Below are 10,496 nucleotides of genomic sequence, written 5' to 3'. Positions count from 1 at the left end.
ATCTACGAACCTGCGCTTGCAACCATTCAAATATCGAACTTCTACCTCATGCTCTCAAACCAGCTACAGTAACTCTCATAACCAAAGCGAGAGAATTTCACGTTCGCAAACCGTTGTTCAATTGGTGCATGCCCCATGCAAGTCGTCTGCTATCGAGAACTTTTGCACAATGCCGGAAATTCCGAAGTATGAAGTGCAGGACGACAGTGAACTCGTGCAGAACTGTCCTCGCAGAATCGAAGAGCGCGTTGCAGATGATTCGCACTGCACCCTAAAATCGAGGACGAAAGGTGCTGCACTCCCTGGATTATTGCAGAAGGTGCAGCAGCTTGCTGACTCCGCCGCTGTAATGCGAGTACTTCTCTGCGCATGCGCGAGTATCGATGTTCCGGCTCTTGAGTGCGGGATCAGCCGCAATCGTAGTTTCGTCACAAACGCGAGGCGAAAGTCGTCGGAACGCGCAGCTAGCTTGTCCATGGCGCGCTCACGTGCCATAGCTGATCCAAACAACGTATTAAACCTATGGCCATGCGTGGGCGTGTTAATCAGCGCCACTCAATGCGGCGGTGGTTGATTGGGGAGCCTTCACAGGGTAATATGCCTTGTGCGTTTTGGCTTTTCAGCTTACTGCTAATATAGCAGGTAAAGGCCGGAAAAACTGGGCTAGCCAACGCCGTCATTTCGATGACGTCATCTCCGAGTAGTAGTAGTAAAACACTTATTTCGAAGGGAAAGAAGTAGTTGTCAAAGACTTGGACGGCGGATGGAGAACTCATTTCAGAGCCCCTGTGGCCTGTGTTGCTGCCCTTGCCTGCTGTACCAGGCTGCGCTGGGTTGTCAGGTCCGAGCTGGACAGAGAGGCCTCCCACTGCTCCTTCGTTTGAAGTGTTCGTAAGTGTATGGGTTTGTCCCCCGTGCACCCCCACGTAACATGGAAGGCGGTGGGGTAACCGTCGCACCATGGACAGGTAGGTCTGTAGCGTTCTGGAAACAGAACAGGAACAGGAACTGGCGCATGAGGCATTGGTGATGGAACCTAATATTATAAACTGGTGACATTGGTTGAAGTAGTGAGCGGTCGGGGGAGATTGTGTATTGATCCGCTCGGCTAGTGTAACCTCGAGCTAGACCGTCAGCTATCTCCGAGTCGCCATCGTTATCGTGTTGCCAGGTCGCCTTCTAACGATCAGCTTCGTTCTTGTCGTGTGGTGGAGAAAAACGAAACGTTGGCCACTAGTGCCACTGGGATTCGAACCCGCGACCCTGTACGGAAACGTGCTCTTAGGAGCTGGACGCTCTAACCACAGCGTTATTTTTTTGTTTTTCATACATGGTAATTATTGCAGCGAGTGCAATGTAGTATGCATTGACCGTTATTCACAGGCGAAAGAACGTGTAATGAGCCCGAAAACAAGAAATCCACACAAATATGTGCGCCGCATTGTAAGGAACAACGCATGTGCATCGACATGCGATGTGCATAGAGTCATCATCGCCCACTACAGCATAGCTTGTAGAGGCCTACAGATACGTGCGCAGACGCCCGAAAAGTCGTGACGCTGCCCTCTTTTCAACTTTATTTGGTACTTACGTGCATGTGTTCAACCAAAAGTGCAGAAGTGTTAGCTAGTGAATGATAATTGACCTAAAGGACACCCCACATGGCTGACTTTAACATAGCAGATGAGGAGGAGGAGGAAAGAACTTTATTGTGTGCCCTGCGAGTTGGTGGGGAGGGCCAGAGGCCCGCCTAGGTGACGGCCAGGAGTTCTTGGGTCCTGGCGGCATCCTCGGCCCGCTGGACGGCCCATAATTGATCTTCAAGGGCGGGGCTGAGCAGCGCGGCTTCCCAGCGCGTGCGAAGGCTGCTGCTAGAGGCCGCGTTTTCTTTATTGTTATTTAGCCCTCGGCATTCCCATAATACATGCTCCAGAGTGGCTCTGGATTCACATGTTTTGCATTTGTCGGTAGGATATACATCCGGATATATGATGTGCGAGAGCGCAGGATTCGGATACGTCCTAGTTTGTAACTGCCGCGATGCGACAGACTGCTTTTTTTGTCAATTTTGCGTGAGGTCGCGGGAATATGCACCTCTGTAACCTATAATGTTTCGTAACGTCATATGTTGTCGTTCTGTCCTCCCACTCCCACTCATTTAACATAGCAGAATAAAAAAATTATGGGATTTTACGTGCCAAAACCACTTTCTGATTATGAGGCCCGCCGTAGTGGGGGACTCCGGAAATTTGGGGCTCGACCACCAGGGGTTCTTGAACGTCCACCTAAATGTAAGTACACGGGTGTTTTCGCATTTCGCCCCCATCGAAATGCGGCCGCCGTGGCCGGGATTCGATCCCGCGACCTCGTGCTCAGCAGCCCAACACCATAGCCGCTGAGCAACCACGGCGGGTTACGAAAGCAGGATAGGCGAGATTCATTAACTAGAAACGGGATAAAGAAAACGGGCACATTTTCCCCGAAAATGGAGTCAACGGCAGATAACTAATTAAGAGCGAGTGCCTGCACAGTTTATGAAATGCACGCGCGCGGGACCGCAATGCCGAGAATATAGATCCTTTGAAACGCTCGAACCCCGGCCCCTGCGGCAGCATTACGATGGGGGGCGAAATGCAATAACGCGCGTGTACCGTGGACCATATATTGGGCGCGCGTTAAAAGAACTCTATGAGGTCAGAATTGTTTCGGAGTCTCCGAGTGTGCCTCATGATCATATCGCGGTTTTGGCACTTAAAACTCCAGAATTTATTTAAGTTTAATTTCATCGAAAGTAGCGTTTAGCCTAATGGCAGTTCACATAAAGGGCATGCCACTTCGAAACAGTGCTTCAACTGGACTCGTACAGCGTTATCAGGCTGCTTTGGCGCCCGGGAAAATTTATTTCTCTCCATTTCGTTTATGTACGTTCCAGGTTGAAGCATCACGGAGTGGAGTGAGCGTTACAGAAATACGCAAATGTAGTAAAACAGCGAAGTCTACAAAATACGAGATACTAACAAAAGGAAACATTTAATACATGAAGTAATAGGAAACAGCAGTCTGTAGTACGTTGGTGTACGTTATGCAGGCGACGGAAACTGGGAGGTGGTTCAAAATTGTGCAGAATTTCACGCGGGACGCAGGACACGAAGGCTGGGACTTCCCAGCATGCATTTCGGGTGCTACAAGTGCTGTGTCGTACGAGGACGAGGTCGTGTGCGTGGCCAACTTGTATTTGAAAAGGTGGTGGTGTTGCCCTCTGGGTTCGGGCACAGGGCTATTTGCAATGCACTTCGTAAGTATATGGTGACACGTGGCAGGTTTCGCTTCAGATTTTATCCTATCTTTTTATTATCTTTTTAAGTCGGGGTATAATTAGCTCCGAATCAACTATGTTCCTTTCCTTGCGTTTTCAAAAAAAAATGTAATTTATAGCTATTCTTATTAGCTCTGACGTGCGTGGCCACTCCCCCTCGAGGACATCTGTCCCGAACAAAGAAACCAACGTCTACAAAATGGTGGGGTGGGCAGTGAAAACATACGGCTGTTTGAAGAGAATCAATTCAGAGTTTAGGGAATTGCTGGAACGTTTAACATATTTTTTTCGCAACCTACAGACATGCGGCCTCAAATTAAAGAGCACAGTGGGCAGTTTGTCGTACTGCTTCTACAGTTCCATTCAAGATTTCAAGCTCCAGATGCCGTCCTCGGACAAGTCATCTGTCCTTTCCTTTTTTTTTTGCAGGTTGCTGGAGACCACAAGGACTGAATTCAAAACGTTTCTTTTTTTTTCTTAGTTCGCGAGAACCGCTTCTCATCGGCTGATCGAGTTCGCTAATAATATTTCCGTCATCGGGATTTGACGTCTCGTCTTCCTCACGAACCGCCCTTTGTGTACGGAGTGTGTTACGAAGTGTGTCAAGCTTTTCTTCTGGTAGTATGCGCTCCCACGGCGAGTGACGTAGCAGAAGGAAAAAAAAAGTGCGCTCAAAGTACGCATGTCCTTCCGTTCGGTTGCCCCCGATTCGATTCCCGATTGGCTGAGCCCATCTCCAGCTCCCGTGACGCTGCTCGGTTTTAGTGTTGCAGAATGTATAGTTGTGTCTGCCGACTCCTCCCTTCTGTCCACTAACGAAATTACCTATTCTGTCGCAGCGTTACAGCAACAGAAAGCCCAATGTTCCGCCAAACGCGTACAATGGATTCTCATTACGGACCGCAATCAGGGAAGCCAGCGACCGTCGCGCACACACATCTGTTACGAAGAACGTGATGCAGTTAATACAGTGACTGCGACACTGGACGATCGAAACAACGAAAACAACGTGGTGTGCCTCAGCGCTCGCTTTGTGAACACGGAGTGGCGGTCGCGCAGGATTGCAGCTGACGCCGAGTCCAAGTAGGCTATGAAAGGATGACCGAGTCGGAAGCGACTTATTGTAAGCAGCGCCTAAACAGACTGCACTCTTATTTTGTAGATAACAGGCGACTTTACAAAATATGTACTCAGTCTGGCACTTTGTTTGCCGCACAGCCGAAGGTGCCAGGTGTAAACAGGCAATATCCTTGGGCAGAGGAATGCTGTTCCGGGTCTAAGTGTCTGATTAGGGGCGGGATTAGATACCTCTTTATTTGCTTGGCGCAAGATTCGCCACGGCGATACGTGGTATGCTAGCAGAATTGCGAATGCTCGCCGTGAACCACGAATGCAGCAACCGCTGATTAGACGATGATGAACAAATCTCGAGGGGTTTGCGGCCTTCCTGATAGCTAATAAATGTTTCAGATTCCGCACCGCTGCAAACGACTAGCGATTGGCGAGGAGAAATAGACGGAAAGACAGTTAACTTAACCAGTTCTCAGACCAGCTGGCTACCCTGTGCTGGGGAAAGGGCGGTAAGGGGAATAAAAGATAATAAAAAAATAGGCGTTGGGAAAAAAAGAAATAAGGAAGAGCAAAAATAAAAGAGAAAAAGCAAAGGAGGTTACGGCACTGCTTAAAGTCTGTCTCTAATACCAGTCCTCCGCAAGAAGAGCAACAACGCTTTCAAGGACTGGCGATGGAGTACAGACACTTCTCCTACTGCTCGCATTCGTGACCAAAGGACACCGTGCGTCAAATATGAAAGGAGGAGATGCGTGCGCGTCACGTGATTGTTTGCGTCGCGAACAGACGAAAAGAAGTGTGCGTTTTTCACCATCGACAAGCAACACCCAAAGAACCTTTATTATCAGGAAGCAGCGGCTTTTATAGACCGCACATCTTCCTCTCTTATTTATTTTCTTTAACAAAGCCACTTTAGTTACGAAGCTTGAAATCGTTCTGGAGGAACCACACCCCTTCCGCTTCGTGTGTGATTGCGACAGGGATCATTACGCTGTTGCGCGCTACTTCTTTCGTCATTGCCTATTTCTGGTGATTCAGCTGTCAGTTGCGTTGTTTCTTCGGCCGTCTTCTAATCTAGTCGTAGGCAGCCGGGCGAGATGAGTGCGATTTCTGCGTAGAGAAGTTTCCCCGGAGTCGACCCGGTACGATCTGGACTCATCGGTGCTTCCTCGAACGACTCCTCTTTGAAGGTCTACGATCCATACGTCTGTCCCTACACGCCTGTCCCTACACGCCTGTCCCTACACGCCTGTCCCTACACGCCTGTCCCTACACGCCTGTCCCTACACGCCTGTCCCTACACGCCTGTCCCTACACGCCTGTCCCTACACGCCTGTCCCTACACGCCTGTCCCTACACGCCTGTCCCTACACGCCTGTCCCTACACGCCTGTCCCTACACGCCTGTCCCTACACGCCTGTCCCTACACGCCTGTCCCTACACGCCTGTCCCTACACGCCTGTCCCTACACGCCTGTCCCTACACGCCTGTCCCTACACGCCTGTCCCTACACGCCTGTCCCTACACGCCTGTCCCTACACGCCTGTCCCTACACGCCTGTCCCTACACGCCTGTCCCTACACGCCTGTCCCTACACGCCTGTCCCTACACGCCTGTCCCTACAGTTCGGGCAGATCGCGCACTCCGTGGCGTCGGTCGGAGTCTCTTCTGGCGCTGACACTGCGACCTCTCGAAAGCTGCTAGTTCTTGGAAGTCTGGTGTCCGAGGCTGGAGGCTTTCGCTGGACGTGGGCAGGGCCGTGCGCAGTCGTCTCCCCATGAGCAGCTCGGCAGGGCTGTATCCGTTTTGCAGTGGGCTTGTCCTGTAGGCCAAAAGAGTTTTGTAAGCGTCAGTAGTTTTCTTTAAGGAGCCCTCGATAATTTTCGCGGCGTCCTCTGCCATTCCGTTGCAGTGATGATAATGAGGGCTAGACGTCGCGTGTTGAAAGTTGTACTCTGATGCAAACTTTGAAAATTCAGCGCCGAAGGCTCTTGATAATTGTGGCAGATTATCAGAAACAACTACTTCCGGAATCCCGTGTCGGGCGAAAATGGATTTGCAGTGGTTTATTACCGCTGTTGAAGTCAGGTTATTCAGCGGTACGAGCTCCGGCTTTCGTGAAAAATAATCCGTGATGATCAGCCACCATTTTCCCTCAAGAAAAAATAAATCCAGCGCAGTGCGCTACCATTGCCTATCTGGAAACTTAGTCTGCTGCAGAGGCATCTTTCGGTTGGTGCTCTGCTTGAGGCACCTGCGGCAGTTCTTAACAAGTCGTTCAATGTCCGCGTTGGTACTTGGCCACCAAACTGAGCTCTTGGAACGTGCCCGACACTTCTCAATGTCGAAGTGTCCCTCGTGAATTATTTTAAGGACGGGCTGCCGTAGTGTCGATGGGATCACTATCCGAGAGCCGCACATGAGCAGGTTTTCAACAAGGGCAATGCTTTGCCTCAGATTCCAATAAGGCTTCAGGTCAAACCCAGCGTATCGACAGCTTGGCCAGCCTTTTGTACACAGGTTGATAAGAGCTTGACTTACCGGGTCTTGCTCTTGCTTTTGGGCGATAAGCTGTAAACTCGGCGCTGTTACCGGGACTGACGAAATCACCAATCGCAGATAGCCCTGGATCTCGTCCTCCAGTTCCAGGGATTCCGTTTGTGGAAGAGGTGACCGAGAAAGCGCGTCCGCCACCGTCAAGTTCCGGCCTGGAACATACACAATGTCATACGTGTAGCGCATCAGACGCATGCGCATTCCGTGTAACCTCGGTGTTACTTCGTCAATTCATTTTGACCCAAACAAAGATACGTGTGGTTTGTGATCTGTCACGAGGCTAAAGCGCTTTCCTACGAGATAATCATGGAACTTTTCACTATCCCACACGAGGGCAAGTCCTTTTTCAGTTTGGGCGTATCACCGCTCGGTGGTTGTAAGAGTTCTGGAAGCATAAGAAATCACTTTGAATTGACCGTCTTTTTGCCTTTGGCGCAGGACAGCTCCAAGACCGTATGATGAGGCGTTTGCTGTGACCACTGTTTCCATGTTTGAATCGTAGATTCCCAAAACAGGGTCCGATCAAGGAAGACTGTTCCACTTCTTGAAGGCGGCTTCCTGCGCGGGACCCCACACAAAATCCTGTCTTCAGCTCATCATGGACGAAAGAGGCTGAAGGACTTAAGCCATGCGGGGCACAAAGCGGGCCAGATAATTTGCCATGCCCATCACGCGTCATAACTCCTTGGACGTCGGGTTGTGGCATTTCTGTCACCGCGTCAAGCTTTTGCTTATCGGGACGCACTGCGTTGTTCCCGATTGTATGTCCCAAAAATGAAATGAAAACACTGAATTCGCAATTATCTCTGTTCCGGGTAATACCCACTCGGCGGAGGCGGTCTATCACTGCCCGAAGCCGCTAGTCATGCTGAGCCTGCGTGGCAGCCCATATAAGCACATCGTCCATGTGGCAGACGACTCCCCCCTGTCCTGAAAAAATCTGTCCCATTCGACTTTGAAAATGTTCCGGGGCCTACGAAATTCTGAACGGAAGTCGGTCGAAATAAAATCTTGCGAACGGCGTGATAAAAGTTGTGTTTTCATTGCTCCCTTCACTCAGCGGTATCTGCCAGAAACCCGAGTTCGCGTCTAGTTTCGAAAACGTGCTGGCTCCCCGTAGCATTCCGATGGTGTACTCGACGGCCGGGATGGGATGCCATTCTCGTTGAACGTATCTGTTGAGTTCCGTGAAGTCGACACAGATTCGAACAGCACCCGAGGGTTTAAGAACGACAACCATAGGTGCGTACCATGTAGTAGGCTCGGTGACAGGAGAAATGACGCCTAGTGCTTGCATCCGCTCGAGCTCTTGTCTTGTTTTCTCGAACAAAGGCAGGGGGACACTACGTGGGCACGACAGTTCGAAAGGCTTTGCTTCGGGATTCAACTTGAGGTCATACTCTTCTTTGAAGGTCCCCAGTCCCTGGATCACTTGTGGAAAATCAGATTCGGGGTCCAGTTTCTTCACTACGTTGATTTGTGGTAGTACGCAGAGCCTTTCTATCGCTGGCTTCCCAAGAAGAGGGGTTCGGAGGCCTTCAAGTACGTACACGTCCTCGCGGCTGCTCGTTCCCGCAAACGTCATATTCATGGCAGCCATACCAGATATGGCAAGGGATTTACCATCAGGTCCCTGAAGCCGGCGCTTTGCTGGTTGAAGTTTTATCGCGGGAAAGATGCGAGTGAAGAGCTCCACCGGAATGACCGTTTCGTCCGCGCCAGTATCCATTTTAAACATCACATTCGAGGATTCAACAAGAACGGGAACTTCCCACCTGTAAGCGGATGCATGGGATGCGACTACGAGGAAGCCTGGTTCCTCCGTCCGGTTTTCGACGTTCCCGACAGCTCTGGTTGATCGGCAAACCCCCTCGAAGTGTCCTCTTTCGCCGCACTTTCTGCAGACTGCATCTTTCGCTGGACAGGACGCTCGACTGTGCCTGTTTCTTCCGCACCAGCTGCACGGTTTGGGAACGTTATTTCCGCTTTCAGGCGGAGGCGCATTCTTCCCAACTTGTCGCGTACTCCTCTGGGACTGTATTCGGTGAACTTCCTGTTGTCGCACGCGGTGAATCGCTGCCTGCTGTTGGTTGACGGTCTCGTGCTGTCGTGCCACCAACAATGCTTTCTGTAGTATCAGGTCCGGATTGAGTTGCAGAGCTCTCGCGATCTTACGGTCTTGAGACCCACCACGAGACGATCTCGAATTAAATCCTCCCGCAGCTCCCCGTAGTCGCACGTGGAAGCAAGCGCGTGCAGTGCAGTAACAAAATCCTCGACGGATTCGCCGTCTTCTTGCGTCCGGGTGTTAAACTTGACCCTCTAATAAATGGTGTTCCGTCGAGGAAGAAAGTAGGCCTCGTACTCTTGCAGTACGATCTCAAACTTCTGGTCGCCAGGCTCAAGCTTGAACGTTTTGAAGATATCCTCGGCTTGAGGTCCCATTAGATGCACCAATGCCTCTACTTGGCTCTTTTCTGGCTTCCCGTTTAGTCCAGACGCAGTTCGCAAGCCAAGAAATTGCTGTTTCCAGGGTGGCCAGTCCTTGGGCGTTGCGAAGCTGAAGGGCTCGGGTGGAGCAATTCGAAACAAAGCCATCTTACTTGGTCTTTCCTTGTAAGGTACCTGTTGGCGTGTCCGGCATCTGGCACTGTTTAGTGGGCCCGCGGCGTCCTCGTTTCAGGGCTAGCCTGTCGTCCGAGAGTCGTGGTGCCTCAGATTGGCGGGGCCACTTCTGACGCCATGTTTGCGCCGCGAACAGACGCAAAATGTGCATCTTTCACCTTCGACAAGCAGCAACCTAAGAACATTCATCATCAGGAAACAGCTGCTTTTATAGACCGCATTGCGAGCGCCCCAGCGGCGCTGTAACTGCTGACGCTGCCTAACCTGGCGAGCTATCTTATCACACAGATTCGACGTAAACTTAGCTCCCGTACTTTTATGTCGCAAATTTGGTGCGTTTGTTAGGCGAAAAGCGCGCCGGAGATCGGAACCTATTGATCACCAAACGAGTGGAGTGACACGACATTGCTACCAGCCGTCACAGTACACCACTTGCACTCGCGGCCGATGCGTAGTGCGTCGCATTCTGGGGACGTATTCTGCGACGATCATTAGACAGTTTTAGTTACACGTACGTAGAGGCTTTGCGTGCGTAGAGCTTCTACGTGTCAGCAGTGCGCATGCGTAAAACGTAGCGGGCGCGCGCACGTCTCACGGACGTACGTGAGATTCCATTCTTTGCGTGCGTTTCTTGCGCACGTAGACAGCTTCGCGTGGGAGTTCCGCGAGATCACGAACAAGCGATAGCGGGCCGCGCGCACGCAGACGGCTTGCATTGAAACAGGGCGACAGGATCGAATTGGCTACCGCCGTGTTCACATTTCCCGACAGATGGAGCTACGGGGCCCCTATTGGCGTGCGTCGCGTGCGTGTAGCTAAAAGCGTTTCGGATGGCGTGCACGTAAGGTACGTAGGCTTTTCACGTTTGCGTACGTGAAGCCTCTACGTACGTGTAACTAAAACTGTCTATTTTGGGCGATGCTATCGC

Source organism: Dermacentor albipictus, chromosome 6, assembly GCF_038994185.2.
Source record: "Dermacentor albipictus isolate Rhodes 1998 colony chromosome 6, USDA_Dalb.pri_finalv2, whole genome shotgun sequence".
In the NCBI taxonomy this organism is placed as follows: domain Eukaryota; kingdom Metazoa; phylum Arthropoda; class Arachnida; order Ixodida; family Ixodidae; genus Dermacentor; species Dermacentor albipictus.
This window is presented reverse-complemented; position numbering follows the sequence as displayed.